The 25,714-nt window shown below is 41.9% G+C and overlaps 1 long non-coding RNA gene across 1 annotated transcript in view; it reads left to right on the top strand.

Moving 5' to 3' along the window:
• Positions 1 to 3,556: 3,556 nt before the first annotated feature.
• LOC137145132 (uncharacterized) overlaps positions 3,557 to 25,714 on the top strand; it is a 47,041-nt gene continuing 24,883 nt past the window's right edge. Inside the window, exons 1-3 of the long non-coding RNA XR_010917573.1 lie at positions 3,557 to 3,640; positions 5,721 to 5,799; positions 6,681 to 6,966. This is a non-coding gene — a long non-coding RNA (uncharacterized lncRNA). The remainder of the gene's footprint in view (positions 3,641 to 5,720; positions 5,800 to 6,680; positions 6,967 to 25,714) is intronic.

Here is a 25,714-nt window from a genome sequence, read left to right as displayed (position 1 = left end):
TGTGATTTTATATACATCATATGCAGAAAGTGTGTGTGTGGAGGGGGGGGGGAATGTAAGCAGTGATATTTTCCTCATGAAGTCTTAGAAAGGATTTGTAAAAGGAGGGAATGCAGCAGATAGTAGTTAACAGTAAGAGAGAGAGCAGGGATAGATAACCTGTAGAGGTAGAGAGATAGGTGAAGTGAATGCCCTTATCTTGCCAGTTTTACCCTAGATAATAACTCATTTTACTTCAGTATTCCATGGTATTTGCTATACTTACCATAAGAAAATACCTATGGGACACTGTTACATATTTGAGTTACATTATGTTGTATTTTAAGGTAATTGGTGAATTTTTACAGGGGGCCACATTGGAGAGAGACATGAAAAGCAAATCGTAACAAAATGGACAGTGGCTAGAAGACAGAGGCAATAAAGTGGCAAAAAGTGATGCACTATGAATAAAGCATTAAGAATTGCATATCTTTTTGTACTAAATAATGGATGAGTTTAAATGAAATTTAATGAAAACCTGTGCTTTCCCGACTCCCTTTTCTCTGTAACCAATCTTTTAGCTTCCCAACCCAATCAGACCCTTCTGTACATCCCTCTCTCCCCATCCTCTGCAATGTAACTTCTAATCCAGCTCAGTTTCCACTCCCCAAGAACAAGCAGCTGATTTCCCTGGCCTGGAATCAGAGACTGAAATTATCTATTTCCCTCCCTGATGGTTCTCTTTCCTCTCCCTTTCATTCTAACCTGATCTAAGGTCTGTTCCTCCCCCAGGGTCCTTTACTTTTGCTGATGTTCTGGATCCATTGCAGGGTCTCAGCAAACCTGGCAGTTTCTGCTAAACTAGCAGCTGTCTTCAACTCTCCTGGCTCTAGGGCTTCCGTGGGTCAGAAGCAATAAATTGTGTGTCTCTCATGTGGAGGAAGCACTAGAGCGTAAGAGATTTGAAGAAAGTATCCAGCCCAGAAGAGACAGCCCAACCTGCTGAAGCCCCACAAAAGGATTTACTAGGATATCAGCAAAGGTAGAAAGGATATCTGGGGACAGAAGAAAGCTAAAATGGGAGTGGGAGGTCGGTTATTTTTCTGTACTGATCTGAGCTTTCAGAGAGGAGTGCTCTCAAGGCCACGTTTTGGGCTGGTTCTTCTTTCTTTTGGACTGTTACAACCTGCCTTAGTGCAGACATTCCATGGTATGGCTGAAGAAAAGAGAAGCAGAAACAGTGAGAAATGTCTTCATCGTGATGATGACTGAGCAATGTGCTCTCTGATGTGACAGAGTGGGTACATCAGAGGCCTGTGTAAATAGATAAATGAGGAACTGGAGAGTAGCACCAGTCACATTTACATGATCCCTACTATCTTTTGATGGGTACTGGTTTGACAGAATAGGAGATGATGCAATTGGTATTAAAAAGGTCGCTATAATCAAGAGACTTGACATGTAACACATGTGCCACTGCCCTCTGCTGGATGGGATGTCAGACCTACTTTTAGTGTGGTTAAATATCTCATCCTCAAATGACTGGGGAGAGGATGTTCCAGAAAGATAAACCAGTTAAGGTTGGTCAGTGACAATCAGATAGTTACTCAGCATCACATGACTTGCTAAATTATATCACTTCAGAGCATGATAATCGGTGGTAAAAGATAGAGTAAAATCTTTCATTGTCTATGTAGAAAAAACAGGTCCAGGAGGGAATGTGGGCTGAGCAAGGGTTTTTTGGGAGAGAAAGGCAAAGGGGAGAGAGCAGGGTTTGGGGTGGTAGGAGGAAAGAGTGAGAGCAAAGAAACAAGGTGAAGAGAAGACCAGAGAAGAGAAGAGCCGGAATAATGAAGGAAAAATATTAAAAAGTAAAAGAAAAGTTCTTTTAGAGAGGAGAGAAATGAAGGAATGAATGAGTGAAGATGGATGGAAAAGGTAAATTGAGTCACAGAAGTATTTTTTAAAATGGGAAAAAATAGAGTGATGGGACATGAGATTGAAAAGCTGATAGAAAGGTGCAAAGATACTCAGTGAAAATGGTGAATGGGAAAGGGAAAAGAAAATCGCACAAAACCAAAGGCAGCCATGGTAAATTCAACTTCTCTCTGTCAGTGCTTCATCTCCTTTCCTGGTCTGGGTGCTCTGTCTCTCATGACAATCTGCCCATTGTCCCCTCCTTCATCTTGCTGTTCTGTCATCCTAGTACCTTTTCTCCTTTAGCTCGCTCAGCCTGCTCTGTTTCTCCCCATATTTTCTCAACCTTTGGTTACTTTTGTCACCATTTCATTGGTCTCCACCCTTTAGAAGCTCTATCCTCCCCGCTTCTAATTTCCTTATCTCCCACCGCCGTTTTGGAGGTTTCCCATGTAAGCGTTTTCATTACGCTTTTCTTCTGTCATGCACACTGCACAGCTGCCAGCAACAGAGGCAGCAGGATGTGCCAAGGAGGAAATGCTGGAAGTTATATGTTTTGGGGACACAAGCATTGTTTGTTGAGGCCAACCTGAAAGATCATAGTGAATGATAGGCTAAAAATTCTCATACTGGCCCACATTCTCTCAGCTTCAACATGCCTAAGCCCATTCTGAGCCACTGTTGAATGTTTGCCACTTTTCCCCACTATATTAGACATATCCATAACATGTTGTAGATCTAAACAGAGGAGTCCCTCGGAAGGATAGAGATCTTCTGGGAAGGCTCTGCTTTGTAGATTTTCTGTGATGAAATGGAATATATGCCTTGACTACTAATTTTGATAGATTGTTCAGAAATTCATGTATACTCAAATGTTTAAAAAAAAGTAAAATTTGCAAATTTATTCCTACTGTAAGTGTATCTAAATGCATAAATATTTAGACATTTTCAGCAAAGCTGCTAATGTCTAACCTTTATGTGAATCTATAATTTGGTATAAAAGGTATTAAATGCTATGGTAATGTCACAAATGTCTATAAATATTCACCTCTTATTTATGAATATTTCACAGACCATAAGAAGAAACATTAATGAATACAGACCATTATTTCTTAAGGAAAAGCCTGGTAGAATTTCATACAGAAGGATAACTTTTTATAGGCTGTTTGAACCACGATGTAGAATTTCATAGAGAATTATATCCCTGCTATAGAAAGTTCTATAGGATAGTTCAAAATAGCTATAGAAAGGAGATTATTCTCTATTAACTTGTATAGGTTTATATAATGATTTCTATAAATCTCTATTACATTTCTATAGAACATTTTTAGTTCCATCCCTATTAAATTCTATAGAACCCTAGTCTGATAGGCTAACTACACTGATGAAAAATCCTTTCAGACTGATATGTTTTTCTTCCCCAATTGCAGTCCTATACTTCTTTTACTGGTAGTTTGTTAGAGGTGTACTACCCATGCAGGTCTCAGGAGGCTCCCAAAAAGTTCACAACACAGTTTTTTTCCACCAGGTCTACAGGGGTGAGGAATCAGACCAGAAAGGGTTAAGTGGCTGGAGACCAGATGCAGCTGGGCTCAGTTAAACTGCAGGGCACAGCTGCTCTGTATAAAAAGGAAAAAGAGAAGCATGTTAGCTAGGGATGAAGGAAAGCTGTGTCTACCGAACTGTTTATACCCCGAAAAGGGGGAGTGCTTACATCTCAGCCTCTTGGAAAATGAAGAACTTTGTAGGTATTTTGTTTAGTTCTGTGATTTGCTCTCACGGTTGGTTAATGACAACCCACCTAAAGATGCTGGATGTTCACTTTCAGGCATCATTAGAAAAGATAATTATAGGTTAAACTGGAGAGGGGCAATGAAATAAGAACTAGCAGAAACCTGATATGAATCCTTCAGAAGGTTTGAAAAAAGATTAGTAAAGTCTCTGTTCCTGCTGAATCAGGAAGCTTTCAGGTAAATGCAGCTTGTAAGTTTGATACCCAGCAAATACCAGGTTGGTCTTATCCACATTTTATAGGTCTGTCCCCCAGTAAAAACTTGAATAGGGCTCTTAGGGTATATGCTGTGTATCAAGCTTGCTATAATTTCATGGGTGCTTCTTAATCCTGTAAACCATCTTTGAAATGTCTATTGTTTACATTGTTCTAACCTCTCTAATGCAAACTTGGAGAGATTCTGTGGGCAGAAATAGTTGCATCATACTATGTACAGAGCTATTCAGATATATTTAGTGTTTCCATTAGAAATCTGCCATCAAGCAAGACAGAGCATATGGAGAGGAGTTAGTGAAAACCTGATTAAACATTTATATTGAGCACATTTTGATTTAACTCACATAAATAACTCATTATTTTTGTTTTCTCTTTTTCTTTCTTTCAAAATCAACCATTTCCCCACCTGCTGTGCTAAAAATAATGCTAACATATCGGTAATAAAGAAAGCATTAGTGCTAGCAGATAATGACATTGTACCCATTCAGACCTGAGGTTCCCAGTACATGACTGTACTAAACGTATATGTTTTTGAAGAAGGCATACGTTCAATTCAGTAGAAAAACACCAGCATCTTTCTTTTGTCCTTCTAAATCACAAGTAGATATTCCAGGGGCAATGGTTATTATACAGAAACTAGGTAGGGGTGGGCTCATGATGGGAAGTTCAGATTAATAGCTGAACATCTCCAAACTTTGAAAGCGTTGTATATTTAGTGTTTTATTTCTGGATCCATTATAAAATGGACAGGAATTTTTAGATATAGATTCAGATCTGAACTTTTCTAAGCTTTGAGGGGATTTCAATCCAGTGTTCTAGTTCAGCCCCATCTATCATAGTTCTTGAAAGGTTCAGGGCCTAATTCTCAGTTGCATTAAGGCATCTTCTGTTAGTCTAGCAATGTTTGTTTCCTTAAAGTGGGTCTAAAACCAGCTTTAAGGACCCTCTATGTTGCTTAGCATAACTGAAAATTCATGTCTCCCAGTTCAAATTAGGTTTGGATAAGCACAAAGCACTACAAAATGTGGATTCTTCTCCGAGTCTCTTGAGAGCTAGATATTTCTCTCAAAGAGCTTCCCTTCTACCTCTCTCAAAACAAAATTCAAACCCTGATAATTTCCAATGCCCTTTTGCTCTCATTACCTGTCTTCTCATGGGAAACAGGATTTCATTTCCCATCAAGCAGCCAGAGCTGCATTCATATTTAAGAAGCATCCCAGGATCCTTTGCAAGGCTTCCAATACTTATTAAAAAGTAATGCAGTATTCTACAGTAATGTCCTAAAGCACTGCAGTAACATGTAGCTTTGGGTCATTACGGGAGAACAATGTCATGTTCTGTATGGCATTTCCTCTAAAGCTCCATGGTAGCTGTGATGTGGGTCCTGCCTTAATTCTGCAACCAATGCCTCCTGCTGGTATGGGTCGTGAGGAATTAAAAACCCAATTCTGTGGGAAGTAAATTAGGTACGAGTAAGTGAGAAGACTTCTAAAACAAAGATAACACAACCTGTTTGGAATATGCTATGCCCAATGCTGAGAGGCAACATGAAACATGCTCATCAAAATGTCATTTTGTTAGTATCCTAATGCATTAATCACAAGGTGATATATTTTCTAAAACAAAAATCCACACCAAAATATCACTCTCTATAGAGTCATTATTTTAACTTGTTTAATAAACCTATGAAATCTGGTGGTTTTGGTTTGCATGAAAAACTACTGCCTGTTGGATCACAAAAGTGATCGTTAGTGGAAAATAATGCACTCAGCCTGGGGCTATGACAATTATATCTCCCTTTTGTTCATTTTTTCAGTCAGCTGGGAATAGTTTGCCACTGTAAGTGTCAGCTCCAGATATCTGTACAATGCATGGGGAGAACGGAGACTTCGAAGGTAACTCAGTTAAGTTCACACGCATCAAGAACTTCTGATGACATACCAGTGGTAACCATATGGGGAAAGCTATACTGATTTGCGAATTTCATTAGAAAGCTTAGATGTCTATGTATGCAGCCTTATTCACAGTTTTTTTCTGTATTGTGATTTTAGGATATAACAAGGTATTAACAAGAAAAAAACATGTTTTCATGAAAGCTGCATACAAATTGTACCTCTGCCCTGAGCCCTTCTGTGTGTTTATTTTTCTGAAAGAGTTGGTTTCTTAAAGAAACAAACAAAAATTGAAGTGGGAGGAGGGGAAACTTTTTTTGAGGGTCCATTTTAAAAATTCTTTGATATCAACATATAGAAGGGAGAGGGTTGAGTGGGGTGATTGTGGTACAGCACAGACCTCACCTGTTGGGCTTCTTAATTAAGTTGTTGTAATAGTTGTTCTGGGTTTTTCTCAAAGTGAAAATAGTGTAAAAAAACAATTACATAAAGATTGCTTTAAACACTTTTTAAGAGGCTGCAACTGTTCAGATCTGGGGAGATCATTTGGGACTTTTCCCCCAAATGGTTGGAGGTGAACACTTTGCTATATCCACTATATTAGGGATTTCCAGACCTTGAAATTCCAAAAGGTGGAGTATTGTCTAGTAGTTAAAGCAGAAGAGACTGAGTCAGGACTCTGAGTCTCATTTCTGTCTGTCATGACTCACTGTGTGTTGGGTAGGTTACTGTAACAGGGCAGAGGGTAGAAAACCCCTCACCTGCCTCTGTTAGCCCAGACCTAAGGGGCTTGGGCAGCACAGGTAACAGTAACCCTGAGCCGCTGAGCCCCTAGGGTGTCTAGGGCAGAAACTGGGACTGTATTGTTGCACTGTTAAAAATAGGAGCACAGGTGAATGCAACCTACGAAGGTGTGGCGAGTCCTTTTGGCTAGAGAGAGGGGATGGAAACAAATGGGGCCTTGTCCGGGACCCGAACCAAGCCACTGCAATAAGTGGCGACCCAAATGGAAGAGACTCCCAATGGCTCGTGAAGGCGGTGCAGGAGCTCCAGCGGTCCCACCAAATGGAGCGGCAGACACTCTTGTCCTGGCAGGAGTACCAGAAAAGGAGCCTGCAGGATTTTATAAAAGAGCAGGCCAACGCACAACAGAAGCTGCTGCAACAGATGGTGAGTCCCATGGGTGGGGGAGGTGGCAGGGTGACCGGCTGGGGACTTCGTAAAATGAGCCCAAGCAACGACCCCGACACGTACCTTGGGGCTTTTGAGAGGGTGGCAACAGCCGCAGGCTGGGAGAGGACTGCCTGGGCCCTGCACCTTACACCATATTTAGAGGGTGAGGCCCAGGCAGCCTCTATGGCCTTTGGAGAGACTCAAACTCAGGATTATGACATGGTGAAGGCTGCCGTCCTGGACTGGGTCGGCCTATCAACAGAAAAGTACCAGTAGACGTGCCGGATGGCCCAGGGAACAGGGAGTCTATGACCACGGGCATTCGCCCAGTGGCTAACAGATTGGGCTACAAGGTGGCTGCAACCAACCACCCATACGGTGGAGGAGGTCTTGGATGTGATAATTTTAGAGCAAATTGTGCAGAGCCTGACGGACACTCTTTGGGTCTGGATGCGACGGCAGCAGCCAGGCTGGCTGGCAGACGCCATGAGGGTAACCAAGGAGTATGTGGAGGCGGAAGCTGGGGAAACCCATTGAGGACATGGAGCCCAGAAGGAGGGCTCTGAGGCCTGTGCCCAAGAAGGGGCCTGAGCTGGGAAGTGGCAGGGGCTGAGACATGGCTTGTTGGCAGTGTGGCCGACCGGGTCACAAGAAACAGCACTGCCCAGACATGGAGTGTGGGCTAGTGGATTTTTGTGGGTGGGCCGGTGGCCAAGGGAGGCCGAAGGGTGGCCATTGGGCACCAACCCCATCTGGGTGGGAAAGAAACCCTAGCAGGGTTTGGTGGATCCTGCCTCTGCCCAGTCATTAATCGAGAGGGGGCTAGTAAAACCATTATGGGTGGTTCCGGGGGCCAGGGTTGTGGTGCAGTGTATACACAGGAAGACTTGGTGAAACCTGCTGGTCCAGGTGCCCCTTGAGGCCAATAGGCGGTTCAAGTGGCATCAAGCTGGTGTAGTGGAGGAATTGCCCTACCCAGTACTTCTGGGAGCAGATTAGCAACCCCCTTCCAAGGAGTTGGGAGGGCAAAGGAGACCCTGGGAGGAGGAAGGCGAGAGCAAGGGTATGCAGGACCCCGTGGAAAGTAAAACCCCTAGACTTAAGCCAGGAGAGGAGAAGTTAATGGAACCCCAAGGACTTGAGAGGGAGTTGGGGGGCAGGACAAACCCCCCGGGATGAGGGCAGAAGGACCTGACACCTCACCACCCATGGACGCCCAGGAGTGCTGGACATGTCAGGGAAGGGAAACCTTTGGAAGCAGTGTCTGAACCCAGAAAGACAGAGGGCTGCCGGAGTTAAGCCCATGGAAGTGAGGCTGATGGCAACCCTGGGGATACCTAAGGGGTCCGAGGGCCTAGCTGGTCATGAGACCCGCGCGGAGACTAAACACAAGGGGGAACCCCAGGGGCTGAGGAAAGCCCCGACCACAGGGGAGCCCCACTGGTGGCCCTACGGACTGAGGGGATGCCCCGGGAAAGAGTGTCTGTATGGAGGGTGGGCCAGGCCAGAGACAACTGAGCCCCAGGAGAAAGAATCCATGCGTCCCCTGGTGACCGGGGACATGCTGCCTCACAGCAGCCTGTACCAGTGGCCGAAAAGAGGTAGGGTCTGGGTGAACTGGTTGGTTCAATAAAAGTGGGGAGGTGTGTAACAGGACAGAGGGGAGAAAACTCCTCACCTGCCTCTGTTAGCCCAGACCTAAGGGATTGGGTAGCGCAGGTAAAAGCTGTGGCCCCTGATTAAGCTGGGTCTGAGCTTGGCCTAAGGAAGGAAGTGGGAACATCTGGGAACCTGGCCCAGAGAGATAAATAGGCCAGTACTCAAAGCCAGGGGGGAGGTGTGGCACAACAGGGCATGGGCGTTTGGGAGACAGGCTGTCTACTGGCCAGGAGGGAGGTCAAACCCTCAGCCTCTAGGTTGCCTGGGGCAGAATCTGGGGCTGTATTGTCATGCTGTAAAGAAAGAAGCACGGGTGAATGCAACCTACGAAGGTGTGGTGAGTCCTTTGGGCCAGGGCAAGGGGACCCTGTGGACAGAAACAGGTCCAGGCCACCTGGCCTGCTACAGTTACAGACGGGTTTGCCTGCCACTGGTCATGTACCACTGTGAATCCCTATCTCCCCTTCTATAGACAAGGGAGCCCAGAAACAGAATGAGAGCCAGTTTAGGATGTGTGACTTTAAAGTGGAATTGTGGCTTTGTGAAAAAAGAGGCGAGTTTGGGCCCAAGGAGAGAATGTTTGTTGCAGTTAGTACATGTGTGTGCGTGCACGTGTACGCACAGGGGCGCACACACTTTTTCTGAGGTGCCAGCAGATAAGACTGCCTCTTTCCCACCATGAAATCCACTAGGGATCCTTATGACCTATGTGCTGCACTCAACCTGCTACAGGGATTTTCTAATCCATCTATTTTCATATTTTTTAAATCATTCCCACCCCCGTAGTATCTAAGCACTGATGTGTTATGATGATCAGTTAAAAATGTTAAGGAAAAAATACATGTTGGCAACAGAAGAGTTGGACAGACCTTCCAGCTTTCTCCTCAGCCAGGATCCGTTCTTGCTTGTGAGCAAAGTGATTCTGAATCTGACCTGTAGACTCCGTTATATGCTGTGCTGGACACATGGTCTGGCTGCATCTTCGGTGGTAGGATGCAGGTAACTTACATATTCCACAGATAGCTGCATTTGTGCAGGACCTATACTGAAATAATCTCTTTGCTACACTTCTATGAAGGGGGTTAGAGGGGCACACTTTTAAACACTTGCATGTAAAAATGCAGGTCTCATCATTGGTTGCTTGTAGGAACAAGGTACAAAGCTATCCCAAACTGACTGTGGGTTTATTTACAATGTTTTTATTTTATTTTAACTGTTTTCAGTTATTCTAGTTATGTAATCCGGCTCTGTTACTACTGCATGTCCCACTGCCTTCCTGCTTTCCAGCTGCCCCCTCAACTACCATGCCTCTAGGGTTAAGAGAAATGGTAAAAATGCCAGCAAGGTAGTTGGACCCTTATACAATTCCAGCTGTCCAAGAAAGATCTCCAGCTCTGAACCTAGGATAGGAGATGAGCAGGACTTTTCTGCCCCCTTTGAGTCCTTTGTGGTTGTTGCCCCCAATTCCTGTAGGTTGGTGGGGAGGGAAATCTTGAAGTCTGGACTGAGTAGAGGGAATAGAAACCTCTGCACTACCTGTCCTAATCTTCTAGTTCTTAGCAGCTACAGATTAGAGCTGGCCGAAAAACTTGCAGCTAAAACTTATTTTCAAAAGTGCTGTTTTGTTGAAACCAAAGTGTGGAAACTTATGAATTGCAACAAAAGTTTCATCAGGAATGTTTCTCAGGTTCAGGAAGGAATTTTGAGATGGAGGGAGCCCAGCAGACCATGGCCCATCACAGAATAGCCAGTAGCCTGGTGGTTGGGGCGCTTGGGAGATCCATGGTTAAGTCCCTGCTCTGCCTGATACAAGTGCCCTTACCATCAGTGTTAAAGTCAGTCAATCTGGCTCTCTCCTTCTATATAAATAATTGAATATTCATTGGTCCAGAGAAAGACTAACTGTATAGCCTGGTGGTTAGGATACTTGCCTGGGATGTGAGAAAGTCCTTGCTCTGAATTAGGCAAAGACGGGACTTGAACTTGCGTGTTATACTTCCTAGGTGAATGCCCTAACCACCAGCATATTGGCCACTCTGCCCCTCTGTCTTTGATGTTATTCCACAAAAAATTTTCTAAGGGTCTCTTCCATTTCAATGCAGAATGAAAACCACTTTTGAAATCTCATTTTTTCACAAAGTGGAATTGTTGTTTTCTTTTAGCCCTACTCCTGACCTTCTTTCCCCAGGTATAGGTGTTGGATCTTAGGGTTGGAGAGGGCAGGATCTCCTCATGGTTTCTTCTGCTCCCCCTTGCTTCTTACATATAAATAAACTCTGTAAACTAGCTGCAACATTTCATTTGCTCCAAAAGAAATTTCAAACAAGACAAAGCTCAGAAACGTAAACCAAAAGTCACTAATATTCCATGCAGCTCTACTTGCTGGCAAATGGTTTGATCACAAGACCAAAGGTGTGTGTCACATTGTCACAAGGTAGGTGTGGGTGTGAACAGAGCTACTTTCTCTTGTAAAGGGAGGAGTACTCCTGTGTTGTCTGAAAGCCCAATGCCATTGTAACTGTGTGATCAGGCTACAACGTACATCATTTCCCCAAACCAGACCATTGTGACAATCATTTGGACTCCAGTTCTGAAGTCAGAGTTAATATATTTTTAAATTTTAATCTGGAAATGAATTTAGTGTGCATATATTGGATATATAACCTGTTTTTGGGAAAAAATGGATACTTGTTGCTGGGGAACTATTGTAACTGGGCACATGAAATGCAACTTTAATCCTTGCTTCCTTTACCTGGCAACCATCCCTTGTCCTCTGCCTCGAAAGCATTAAAGTAGATATGCTATGCTAATAAATACAGGGAGCAGAGCAGTAGCTGCTGTGTCTAAGGAAGCACAAAACTGAAAGACGCGTTACTATTCTAATCTGAAATGTGTGGTGTGTAACTGCAGAAAATTTTAAACCAGTCAGTACATGATGTCACTTTTCACTTGAGAACATGTTGCTCCATTCTGCTTAGTTTTTCAGATCTATTAGTGCTGCACTTTCCTGGGATGTTTTATTTAACAGTTTAGGGAATACTTCTCTTCTGTGTTTTGTGTTTGTTTTGTTTATTACTTTACCTTCAGAAATGCTCTAAGGAAACCAAACTAGTAAATGTTCTACAAGTAGATTAACAACAGTATGGCGTGCATAAAGCTTTGTCTGTCTCTGCACAAGTTTGGATGACTGAATCTTCTCTTTCACACCAACTTTACAGTGGTGTAACTCATTAACTTCCATGGAGTTACTCCTGATTTACTATTGAGTCTCGTTCACAGCTCCAGAATGAGAAGTCTATCCTATTTCTTTTTTTCCTGTCTGGACTTAACAAAGTAATTTTTCTAGGAAGGTTTATATATTTAATTGAACATAAGTACTGCTTTCTTTCTGTTTTTATAATCATAAATATATTTTTTTGCACTTGACAATATTTGCTCCCAGTGAAGTCAGTAAGAGTTTCACCATTGATTTCAGTGGAAGCCTGGTTAGGATCACAGGAGATGTTCTGCCCCATGTTGCTTGTTTTGTGCCATTTAGGAAGTACCAAAGGAGTGCAAATTAATTGCAAGTTCCCCACTGGGGGTTCACCTGGTGTGGGGTAGTCCTCTACTAGCATAGATCTGGCAGAGCTGTCTCCTACATCTCCCTCCCAGTGTAGACTGTGTATTGGAGAAGACAGGGGTATGTTGGGCAGGAGCATAATGCACTACAGCAGTGCCCAGAGACTGCTAGTGGTCTCTTGAACTATTGACGGATAGCATGAGTTAAGTAGCATAGGGGTGCTCTGACTTGCACCTCGGGTTGGCCTATAGATGAATCCCTAATGGAAGTTGGACATAATCTGGCCCATAATCTCTGAAAACACAAATAAAAGAACTAGAGCTGTCAATTAATCACAGTTAATGTATGCGATTTAAGGCAAAACAAATTAACTAAATTTTTTTTTAAAATCATGATTTAATTGCACTGTAAAAAACATAAACAAAAAAAATAGTGTTTTTCAGTCCACCTCATTCAAGTCCACACAGTCCTACTTTTTGTTCAGCCAATCGCTAAGACAAACAAATTTATTTACATTTACAGGAGGTAATGCTGCCCACTTCTTATTTACAATGTCACCTGGAAGTGAGAACAGGCATTTTTATGGCACTGTTGTAGCCGTTTATTGCAAGGTATTTACATGCCAGATATGATACATTCGTATGCCAGTCACGCTTTGACTTGTAGGCTCTAAAGTTTTACATGGTTTTATTTTTGAGTGCAGTTATGTTTTTTAGAAAAAATTCTAGATTTGTAAATTGCACTTCCAGAATATATCTAATTGAATAACACTTCTGACACCTTTGATTTTTGCTCATCAGTGTTTTTTCACTGGTCTGCAAAACAACATGGAACACTTTCAAGGCGAAAAAAATCTGTTCTAGTCTGTTCTGAAGCCTATAAATGCCACTTTTCACAAGATTTTTGTGAAATGACTTGTTTTGCATCAGAACGTATGAAAGCACACATCTTTGCAGGTTTCTCTCCTAAAACTGTTCCTCACCTGTCTGAAATTTTAAAACTCAATTTCAAAGATTTTGTTACAAATAAGACTATTTTAAATGAAACTGACCTATTTTGATTTAAAAATGAATTTGTTTAGTTCAAAAACTTCAAATTTTACAGGTTTTTGTGAAATTAGACCATTTTTATGAATTCAGAATGAAATGTGATTAACCTTTCATTGACAAATTTTTTTTGAAGCTTGTCAATATTTCTTGCCTATTGATTATATACTGAGAGCTATTGGGAAATTAGTGCTAATAAATTATCTAAAAAGAAAATAGTATATACTCTTTTCTTGTAACAATGACTGAAATTTCATGATGATCAGCTAATTAAATGATACCTATTACAGGCAGTAGTAATAGGATAACTTTAACACTTTGCAAATTATTTATAGCCAGATAGGGCAGCACTACAATTAAAATAAATCAAGCCAGTTGAGAAAGATCAGAGATAAGATCCAAACTGGACTGAATGTAATAGAAATACAGGGACTCTGTAATGTCTCCATGATAACAGTCAAGACTTCTGTATGCAAAATATAAAAGATTGTTTTTCTGTATGCTGCCATATGTCCACTGTAATTTGTGGACATATGGACAGAGGATTCTCTCAAGTGTAATGTATATTGCACAGACAAAAATAAAAGGAGCAAAGGGCTAAAATCATAAGCACTGTTTAGAAAGCAAATGAAATGTTTGTAGCAAAAATGTTGGTGCATTAACTAATAGCTTTAGATTGTCTGTTGGAGCTGGCTGATAAAAACTGGGTTTTCTGATATGCTTCAACAAAAGACAATAGCCACAAAATTGTTTGTGCCTTTAAGTGTAAATTCTTCGATCTGTTCTGCTTTTTGGAAGTATGCTGTGTCTGGTCCTTTTAATCGCAGCTTCTAGGACAAGTTAATCAGTAACTATTTATAAATCTGTTATCCCCATTGCTATCTGTTCTTGCACAGAGTGAATATTAAAGTATGGTTCTAAAACTACTGACAGAAAGGAAAAGAGAACTTAGAGAAGCTCTGGGTTTTTGAAAATTTTTCTAAACTTGAGATTCTTTTTCTGGCTAACAAGAAAGTGAAACTTTTGCAAGTCCAGGGATGTGTACATGTTTTGCCTTGTTTTCTCTGTAAAAACAGAGGTAGCCCCTTAAACTGTACCTTGTTGGAGAAGCTAGGGTGATGGTCATCAACATGTGTACTGGATTTAATGCTTCCCTCCACCCCACCCTAAGCCCTTTGAGAATCAAGGGGAAAGATGAGCTAAATCAAAAGCCATGACCTCATCAGTGAGTCAGCTGCCTGCATGCATTTGGCAAGGGCTGTGCACTTTAAAAAATGATAGGTAAGGATACTTAGACACTTAAAGAATGGCAAACAGACTTACTAGTTAAAAATGAGTACCTTCAGTGAATGTCACTTCATCATATTATTTTAAAGGGTGGCTTTATATTTTCTTTCCATGTTGAAAATGCTAATGGAGAATGACACCAAGTGAGGGAAGGACGAAAGGATGTTTAGGGCAGATTGGAGCAGTTCCCTGAATATTAAGAACACTAGAGAGATCTGCTGCTGTTAATGTGCACATAGCAACTTGCTTCCATAGGAGAGACGCAGATTTCTCCCCCAGAGAGATTAATCTCCTCATAGATGAGTCATTCGAGCATGAAGAAATATTCTTTGGACATGGTGCTCTAAATGGAAGCCTATACATCAAACAATGAGGGTGTATTATATAGAGATGTTTATAGGATTGGGGCATGCCAGCTGGGGTGTGCAGCTTTAAAGGAATAAAAAAAATGAAAGGATTTAAGGTGGATCTGCACAGAAAGCCATTATTTTGACATTATGTATGAGAATAGATCCATTTTTTGCCTTATATAGGTTGGGAGGGGTAGGGTGAGTCAGCTCTTAAGTGGAGATGTTTACTCATATTTTGTCTCTTATCCTGTTTGAATTACTTGTTCCAATCCTTATGATAAAATAATAAGATCATTGCTCCTTGTGGTATTTGCACAAGGCAGGAGAGGCTCTTACCAGGGCTGCTTGTCGGTGGTGTTTCTTAGGTTGTTTTTTATATTGTTATGTTAATAGCAGTCGTATTGACAATTTGGATTATTCCTGCAAGGCAGTGAACAAGTGCAATCTGTCAAGGTTTCCCGAATAAGACTCGCCAGTTGTTAATATTTACATGTCGTAATGAGTTGTTAACTTTTACACTAGCAATATGGAGGGAAGGAGGGTTTTGCTACCAGTCTCTAAGTGCCCTATGATGGCTGCTACAAAGTAGCAGAGGGATACATGGCCAAGTGAACACTTCACTGGAGCACTTCAAGATAGTCAGTCTGATTTTTGGGAGGGTGGAAAATCAATTAATGTGTGCATGTACATTTGCTATTAAATTATACTGGATTGATATTCCAGCGTTAATCCCTACATCAATGGATCCAAGCTAGATACACTGGTCAAACTTTGAAAGTTTCTTTTATTTTGAAAAATTCTGCTGGTGTGAGACAGATTGCTAGCACTTATAATGGTACTGGTAGAAATGTGCAAAAGGAACTATTTAAGTGTACTTGCTCTGTGCATATCGATAGCTACAGCGTACATATACTAATATTAAGTATTTAGAAGTGTACTAATTAATACATAATTAATACTTAATAGTACCCTTAATAAAAAGTTACTGCTATTTATTCTATGTATTACTTGCACATATATCAAAGCAGCATTATTCTGTTTATGCATGTGTCTATACATACATACATACACACACGCTCACAAGATAGAATAATATAATTCTTAATTGCTCCTGCTAAACTCATGGAAGCCATTGGACAGGCATACTGTGAGGCTGAGGCACCATCAGCTAGAAAGGAGTCTGATGGAAGCTGGAGGGAATTAAGCCAGTAGAACAACCAAAATAAAAGTCCAATGCTCCCTGATAGCTCTAGGGAACAATCCTGCATTGGGGGCGGGTCCAGAAAGGATGGAATCAGAACAAGAGTTTTGCCATTCCTAGTTTCTATGGCTTCATCTATGATCATTTTAATAGCTTCTCATTCCATTCTTTACCGACTTCATTAATGATCTGGAGGACATGGATTGCACCCTCAGCGAGTTTGCAGGTGACACTAAGATGGGGGAAGTGGTAGATAGGATACAGAGTGACCTACACGGATTGGGCTAAAAGAAATCTGATGAGGTTCAACAAGGACAAGTGCAGAGTCCTGCACTTTGGATTGAAGAATCACATGCACTGCTACAGACTGGGGATTGACTGGCTAGGCAGCAGTTCTGCAGAAAAGGACCAGGAGGTTACAGTAGACAAGAAGCTGGACATGAGTCAACAGTGTGCTTTTATTGCCAAGAAGGCTAATAGCATATTGGGCTGCATTAGTAGGAGCATTGCCCGCAGACTGAGGGAAGTGATTATTCCCCTCTATTTGGCACTGGTGAGGCCACATTTGGAGAACTGTTTCCAGTTTTCGGCCCCCCACTAAAGGAAGGATGTGGACAAATTGGAGAGAGTCCAGCAGAGGGCAACAAAAATGATTAGGGGACTGGAGCACATGACTTATGAGGAAAGGCTGAGGGAACTAGGCTTGTTTATTCTGCAGAAGAGAAGCATGAGAGGGGCTTAATAGCAACCTTCAACTACCTGAATGGGGGTTCCGGAAAGGCTGGAGCTAGGCTGTTCTCAGTGGTGGCAGATGACAGAACTAGGATCAATGGTCTCAAGTTGCAGTGGCAGCGTTGGATATTAGGAAAAACGTTTTCATTAGGAGGGTGGTAAAGCACTGGAATGGGTTACCTAAGGAGGTGGTGGAATCTTCATCCGTAGAGGTTTTTAATGCCAGGCTTGACAAAGCCCTGGCTGGGTTGATTTAGTTTGGGTTGGTCCTTCTTTGAATAGGGGGTTAGACTAGATGACTTCCTGAGGTCCCTTGCAAACCTACTATTCTATGACTGTGATTTCTAGTCCTTTCTTCCTGCCTGCCTGGTTTCTGCATCACTGAGAAGCAAGGGTAGAGTCCTCTGGTGTCCTGTTTGGAAGATGTTTCAGAATTTGGAGGAAATATTTGCTGGTGGCATAGTTTACATAGATACATTGGGCTTGACTCTGTACCACATCTTGTGAGAGGAGTGGGACAAAATGCCATCTTGAAGCTCTCTTTACCCCACCTGGACTCAACCAGTTTTGGGGGCTGGTGTAATCTCTGGAATAGATTAGAGCAGTCCCAGGGGCTGGTCTAACTTGCAGGTGACAACTGTCTGTCAATGGCTCTGCAGCCCAGAATGGCTATAGTGAAGAATGCTGCTGCTAAACCCATCCCATCCCCAACACACTCACTCCTTCCCTTGACATGCGTTCTGTACTGGGGGCTGCACGTAGGGGTTGCATAGGGCACATACAATTACACTTCTCAGCCCCTTGACTAGGGGAATTCTCCCCCAAGCTGTTGCAGTCCCTATACTATGCCGGAATGGGAAAAAGAACTTTCCCTTAGTATAAATCTCTTGGCGGGGAGGGGGAGAAGCTTTATTACATTTTGTGTTTAAAAAAAAAAAAAAAAAGACAGGAAATGTCAGACATTTGGCTGCAGGATAATACCGCACCATGCTATGAAAGCCAGAAAATAATGCATTGGCAAATGTATCTTAGCTGTGAATATTTCACAAGGAAAATGTAGTATTGCAGACTTAATGTTGGGAGTGTTTCACTTGGAAAAATATTGGCTTTTTATGCCATGTGAAAAATTGTAGTGGTGAATAGTGTCTACCAGACAACCTTCCTGCTTGGGATATTTTACTCTACCTCATTTCCTTGGCAGGAAATCTGAATCATAAGAACATTTCAAAGTGTGCTTTTATGGATGGTTGTGAAATATTTTCAACTTTACATTCCACTTACCTATATCAGGAAAACTGTTTTTCAATAAAATATTTCCTTTTACGTTCACCCGTTTCAGAAATGCACTATATTTTGGTAGATCATATACTGTAAGAAGAAATCATACTTGTTATGTGCAACACATTGAATTTGTAATACGTGTCTGATAGTGATTTTTGTACTGAACTCCCATTCTTCCAGTTGCAATGTAACTGCAGACCTGACCTACGCAGAGGCTGCTTTACTGGTACTTACTTGGTTATGCAGTCGTGGGAAACCTGTAAATCTAACTTGAGTCCCTGACCAGACTTTCATACACTGAGGAGACAAATGATACTTCAGGTTAAAATAAAATCTAGGATGTGTTTCCTTTTAGGTGGTTCAGGTAGGTTAACATCATCTTTCTTTTAAAATTGTTTTATCTGGTCTTTTTAATGGCTGGAAACATCATTCAGCTGTAAGCAGTTTATTTTTGTTTCAAGAAGAATTTTTGCCTAAACATGGCTTCGCTTAGCAGATAGACATATTTAATGATTTCAGCAGACTGAGTTGGGGCTGACATAAGGAGAACAAATTAATAGACTTTGGTTTCAAAGAAGAACATAAGGGAATAAATGTAATGTACGTCTGTTATCCTGTGCAAGTGCTGTATGAAATAAAAGCTGAGCAGTAGCAGGGAGGTAGAACAGGGTGATGTACAGTGTCAGGAGAAAAGAGTGAGAGCTAAGAGTTATGCATTTTCCCACAAGATAGTTCTGACTTTCTGCCAAAAGGTCGGTGTCTGATAAAGTATTTTACACTGGTGCCTTTCTTTTTTCCCCATGATTCCTAGGAATGTGCAGCATGTGGGTTTGGGCTGGTAGCAGGCAGTAACAGATCTCAATTGCAGTACAATGTCAGTATAACTCCACTCAGATGGACTTTAAATGGCTTAAATTTTCACTTGTTAAATAATAAACATAAAGTCCCTTGTTAATACCTTGAAGTCAATAGTGGTGACATTTTTAATGCACATGATTAGAATATTAAAAAAACAAAACAAAAAAAAAAAACTTTTTTTTTTTTTTTTTTTTAAAGAAAAGAAATCAAAACTTAGGGCTTCATTGTAATGAACATCATTAAAAGGAGAGTTGGGCACCTTGTCACCCCACCTGTCTCCTGGATTTTAATGGAAAAAAGGCAACTATTTTTCTTTCAGAGTGCAATCCACTCTTCTCCCATATAGCCAGAGTGGCTGAGCTCTTTGCCCCAGATCAGGAAAGCATCCTTTCACAACAGCACTTAAGCACACAGTTAAGGTCATATCCCATGCTTTAGAGCTTTCCTGAATTGAGTGTCAAATGCAGGAGTGATTATCTACCACCTCAACCGAAGTCTGGTCATTGGACCTATTGCCAGCCCATGGGCTCACTTAACTACAGGAGGCCGTCCATGACAGTTGCATGAGATGTTGGGGCCAATGTGTCCCCAAGGACATGATTGCAGAAAAACACCACTAGAGTCTCACTGAATTTTCCTCCTTGTGGGTATTTCCCTGGCAGGGGATACTCTGGGTCTATGATCCTGTGTTTGAAGCTGTCCCTGTCTCATATGTCATAAATCACAATGCAAACAACCATGCATTCACAGTCCACTAAAATTGTGTGTGCTGCTAGTCTCTGCAAAATATGATTGTATTACTGTTACCTTATCCTTGTCTCTTCCAATTAACTAAGATTATGAACTCTTTGGGTAAGGGACTGTCATTTTTATTGCATGTTTGTGCAGCGCCTGATCCCTGATGGGGCTCTGTAATGCCAACAGTTAGAGGCAGCCCCTGCTGCAAAGTTTCTTCTCTCAAATTCCCCATCCAGCCCAATCAGGTTAGCCACCCTACATTTTCAAACCATTTACTTACACATACAAGGAATTCTGAGGGATTTGGTACCTTTCTGCCTGACAGCATGTAGCAAGACATATGCATCAGACCGCTCCATATGAACCTCAAGGAGGGTGAGTGGGAAGAGGAGGGTGGAAAAAGATGTTAACTCTGCTTCTGACAAATATATCTTACATATGATTGCTCAGTCAACTGAGAGGTCGAGAGCAGCCCAAGAAGGGCAGCCTGGACCTCTGAATTATGAGGTAAATGGTGTTCTTCTGGAGGAGATGAGTCAGACACCATTGCGTCCTTCTGCTGAGCTTCTATAGGCCATGAAGTTCACTCCTCAGACACTGGTGCATGTGTCTTGCTGCACAGTGGTGGCATAGAAGAACTAAATCCCCCAAACTCCTATTGCACATGTAAGTAATTGGCAAAAAATGGCTTCAAAACTGAGGGTTAATTTGGATTGGGGGTGGGGTCTGATACAGCCAAATCTCTCTGGACATAGCAGCAGGGGCTGACTCTGACAAGGAAATGTCAGAGCTCTCTAGACATGTAATTAAGCTGAGATACCTTGTCTAGTTAAGTCTGAAGTTTATATCTAGCTATGATAACTGAACCACTTATTTTCTTTTTATTCTCTGGTTTTAACAAATCTCATTTGTGGTTTTAAAAAAAAAAATTTACTGTTTTGTGGGTAATTTCATGCATAGGACCCCAAAAAGAAGAAAATCTCATAACCTTAAAAGAGAAATGCTGAAAGATAGAGACTTTGTACCCTGTACCACTCTCTGCCCACCCACTTTAGTCTCAGATAAGGTGATGGACAGAGGTGTCTGCTCCCAGTGAGTTGATTTGCCTTCAGACTACAGCAGGCAAATGAAAGGGGAGAAGCCAAAAGACTAAGGGCTTGTCTACACAGGGAAGCTAATGCAGAGTAAACTAGGGTGTGAATTTAAAGCTCACTAGCTACTCTGCACTAACACCCTATGTGGACATTCTTATTGTGCACTAAAAGTGCATGTAGGTGGTTTAGCTTAATACACTTCCGAAGTGCATTAAGCTAATGAGCAGAAAGGCACTATGAGGACTTGTCTTCATTCACCGCAAGTACTTAGTGAAGATGCCACCTACACCACCAATGGGAGGGCTTCTCCTGTCAGTAGATACTCCACTTCCCCAAGAGGCGGTCGCTATGCCAATGGGAGAAGCCCTCCTATCAGCATAGTGCTGTCTGCAGTGGCAGTTAGGATGGTATAACTGTCATTCAGGCGTGTGGAAAATCCACACCCCTGAGCAATACTGACCTAACTTTCAGTGTAGACCAAGTCTCAGGATATGTCTACACTGCAATAAAAAACCCATGCCACTGAACTCCAGGCTTGGCTCAGTTGGCTTGGGACTGTGAGGCTCAGGCTGAGGGCTACATAATGTGGTGTAGATGTTTGATATGGGGCTAGAGCCTGAACTCTGAGACCCTACCCTCTCATGGGGTTTCAGAGCCTGGGCTTCATCCTGAGCCCTAACATCTACACTGCTATTTTTAGCCCTGCAGCCTGATCCCTGTAACCTCAAGTCAGCTAACTTGGGCCAACTGTCCCATGCTGTCCCCAAGGACGGGGGTAGGGGAAGTGAAGAGGGGTTTTTGAGTGACTTTAACTGTGCATTTGTATAATATTCAAATCATTGGTTGCCCAAGTTCTCATGGGGTCTGACTACATTAGTTTTTTTTACTCCAGTTGATTGTTAATTTTACATGCTACTATGGATATCCACAAATATATTTTTGGCCCAAGTTAGCTGGGACATGCTGAAGGTCTTACTGCAGTGTAGACATACCCTCAATGCGCTGTGAGTGTCCACACAGGGAGCTAGAGCGAAGTATCTAGTGGGCACAAGCTCCTGGGGGACAAGCAGAAGATGAGTTGCAAGTGGTATTGGTCACACCAACACTAAAATATATATTAACTTAGAGATTGGTAATAGCATATGATGGCTTCATCTCTGAGCCAGCATTTCAAACCCTGCCCATGACTAAAGATTTTATCCTCAGATAGTGGTCTGTATAAATAATGGGGGGGGGGGTCTCATTCTAGTTTCTTAATGGGAAGATATCCACTTCTCAAAAGTTACTACCACAGTTACCATTAAATGGCAGCCTTTAATTTAGTCTGAGCAAAGAGACTAACCATTTATTAGGTGGAGACTCTAACCCAGATGTCCCTCTAGTGGTAGTGTTCATTTTGATGAGATGTGGGGTTAGGCTGAGGTACATCAGCAAGGCAATATGGGCACATTAGCAGTTGCTGCCACCTCATTGTCTGTGCTGTAGTCCCGTTGACTAAAAATAGGACTTTGGTATCCAGGCTTATCTCTTTCACAAGATGACTAGCCCATTAAGGGGAGATGAGGCCAACCATACCTATGTCATAAATAATTAGCTGCTTCCCAGCCTGAGGGGCTGGGATTAAGGAAGGTCAGGTGATACATTAATGGACACCTGGGCCTTATAAAAGGCCTGAGTGAACTCAGTCTAAAGTGGAAACACAAGGAGTGGGTAGATACCTGTGGAAGGCCCTGAGCCAGGGTTTGTAGGAGGTTGGTCCCCCAAGGCTGGTTTCCCCTTGAGTATCCCGTGTTCTATACCAGAACACGGAAAGACTCTTACAGGTGGCCCAGATTGAGGCTGGGAAAGATTAGGACCTTTTTAGGTGGACTCTTTGCTAACACAGAAGGGGTTAAGTTTGTTTGTGACTTGGCCACAGGGCAAAGCTACATCTTCAAAACAGACAAGTCTCTGGAAAGCTGAAGAGATCCCCCTGAGCAGAGAAAATGGGTCCGGCAGTGCCTGCAGTGCCATCCTTGGCTAGCAGGGAGTGGCATGGTGGCCAGGACCACACAACAATCAGCCCTATTCACAAACTCTCAATTCAATCAAACAAAATAATAAAAGAGAACTTCCAAGAAAAACAAAAATGATTAATAAAATATTTAAAATCTTATTCCTCAGTTTGAAAAGGTGAATTAGTAGACACATCGATTGAAATCCTGAAAACCTTTAATTTACTCTTTTGGTAACTGAACAGCAGAAAAATAGCCTTCAACTAGAGGTACCCACTGAAATGTAATTAACCTTTTGCTTGTGGAAGGACTTCCTTGGGGAATCTCAGATGTTTGTTTGGCGCTCTCAAAAGGGTTAATCTTTAATAAAGACATCCTTTCTCAACAGTATTTATTTGGTATTGCTCACAGTTCTCAGTGACATGACCATTTCACCCATTTTCTAGGTGATAACCTGAATTTTTAATGTACCAAAAAAAAAAAAAAAAAAAAAACCCAGCAGAAAACCCTCCCTTACTTTTTGAGAGAACTTTTCAAACCTTCTATATAAATCATAAAGAAACAAGGGGTTCAAGACCCAATCTCTCCCCTCCAGGTCACTATTAAAGTTGTGTGTTTTCAAAAACCCAAACATTGTCTTTGGCCCATAATTCCTCCTTAGAACAAACAGAAGCACTGAGCCAACTATATTCATCCATCACACAGGTTCATTAAGATTAAAATAACATTTTTTGAAAGTAGCTAATCAGAGAAACCTGTTGCATAACAAAGTTTCTCAGAGTTTATGCTTGTTTTCAGAGTAGTATTAGTGGGGATGGAAAGGACGGGGGGCAGGGGAAGTGAAGGGGGTTTTTGAGTGACATTAACTGTGCATTTGTGTAATATTCAAATCACTGGTTGCCAATGTTCTCATAGGGTCTGTCTACATTAGTTTTTTTTACTCCAGTTGATTGTTAATTTTACATGCTACTATGGATATCCACAAATATATTTTTCTTGGGGTGGTCAAGACCAGCAAGTCTTAGGTAATTTGAGTTACATGGCAATCAACTCAAGTTAAGGTCCCATAGGAAGCTAGAGGCAGGATATAAACACATCTCCACTCTCTGATGTGTGCGGACCCTTATCTGTTATCCTCTAAACTAGAGAAAGGCTTCCAGGCACATTGATTTTAATCTGAGCTTAGTTATATGATCTGTAAAATGACATTGGTAATGCCAATACACCTTTCTAAAGAGATGTGCAGATGAAAATTCAAGAAATTATTATTAACTCTGTTTTACTGGTGGGAGAAATTGAGTCCCAGCAAGAATGAGGACCTTCCCTGATCAACACAGGTGTGGAGTGGATTTGATATCGACTGCCAAGCCAACGGGTTTGAGTGCAATTCCTATGTCTGACACTTAGTGACTAAATAGTAACAATATTTAATAGTAGTAGTATATGTACAGTAATACTTTTGGGGTACATCTATACTGGAAAAAATTAAGATTCTCCCCATCTTCCTGCAATGGTACTAAATCGTAACATTACAGAGAGAGAAAGAGGAAAGACATATTATGAAGGGATATAAACCATCATGTTTCAGGGCATAAGTCATCCACTAATTGTGAAGATTAAGAAGATATTTTCCCTCCATAATTGTTCCACAGTTGTCCATTATGGAGTTTCTTTCACTGTCCTCTGAAAGCTTTTGTTGCTGGCCACACTAGGAAACTGTTTTAAGCCAGTTTGGCAATTCCTAGGTGGGCCACCATTGACATCATTGGCAACACCACTAGAGAAAAAGAAATATTCTTAGTGTAGTCCAATCCATCCAGGAAAAAAAAGTGCATTCATGTGCATTCAGTTCTAATGACTGTGCCAATTAGAGATTCCTGTCCTGGGAAGTACTGTTTTTGAAAGGTGTACTTTAGTATGTGCCAATGCAGAGAACCTAAGCTAATGACAATTGGACAGCTCACCACCCGAACTAAGAGTAGCCTGAAACAAGGGGTTGCAGTGCCCTTCAGACCCTTCTCATATTGACCAAAAAGAGTTCCAATTTGCATCTTCATTAAGGAATAGACTGTGGCTGGGACTTACAGCACCACACTGGGGAGTAGGAAGAAGTAGGGTTCAAATTGCCCCCATGTCCTGGGTCCAGAGGGCAGAGCAGAGATTATGATCCTGTTACTCCCCTCTGTGAGCAATTGGGCTAGGAAGGATAGAATGAGGGTTCCGACTCTTCTCCTCCTCTACCCCCACACCTTTTATGAGCCAACCACCAGAGCTGTCTGGATGCAAGAACTGGTGGAGAGTAAATACATTGTGACCTGTCAATGGCTACAGTGGCTTACTGCCGTCCTCCCTAGTGCAAGCGGGAAGCACTGGAAGAGCTATGCTTCAGAATGGTGTCTGTGACACACAGTGCCTGCAGAGCCTTCTCCTGGGGTGGTGCAATTTATATTCTGTCATTCGCTCAGGGCTGTGACTAAAGGCACAATTGAGTTTTACATTGGCTGGATTGGATTGGTAGTTGACCTTGGCTAATTGGACAGAAATGCTGTTTGTAATAATTTAGGGCCTGATCTTGCAAATGTCCACTCATCTGAATGCGGTCTAATCATGTGAGTAAATATTTACAGGATCCAGACCTCTAGAATGTAGGAATATAAACATTCATTCTTGTCTCCAAAATGTAATTGTTTCCCAGAAACCTGCTAAACTACACCTTGCAATTCATCATGTTAATTCATTACCCTGCTGCATTATCTAAGCAATTGCTCAATTTCATAATCTAAGACATAGCCTGGATTGCAAGTCTTGAAGCTAGTAGCTAGACTAGGATGGTAGAAGAGCAGAGACACTTGAGGGGCCAGGGGCGGAGACATCCTATGAAAATGACATTTTTCTGATGTCCTTGTGGAAAAATACAAAAAAAAAATCCACTTCTCTACCAGG

The sequence above is a fragment of the Emydura macquarii genome, unplaced genomic scaffold (genome assembly GCF_026122565.2).
Source record: "Emydura macquarii macquarii isolate MOO-44397 ecotype Brisbane River unplaced genomic scaffold, CSIRO-AGI_Emac_v2 contig_383, whole genome shotgun sequence".
In the NCBI taxonomy this organism is placed as follows: domain Eukaryota; kingdom Metazoa; phylum Chordata; order Testudines; family Chelidae; genus Emydura; species Emydura macquarii.
Note: the sequence above shows the minus strand (reverse complement) of the source record. Positions and strands in the feature narration are given on the sequence as shown.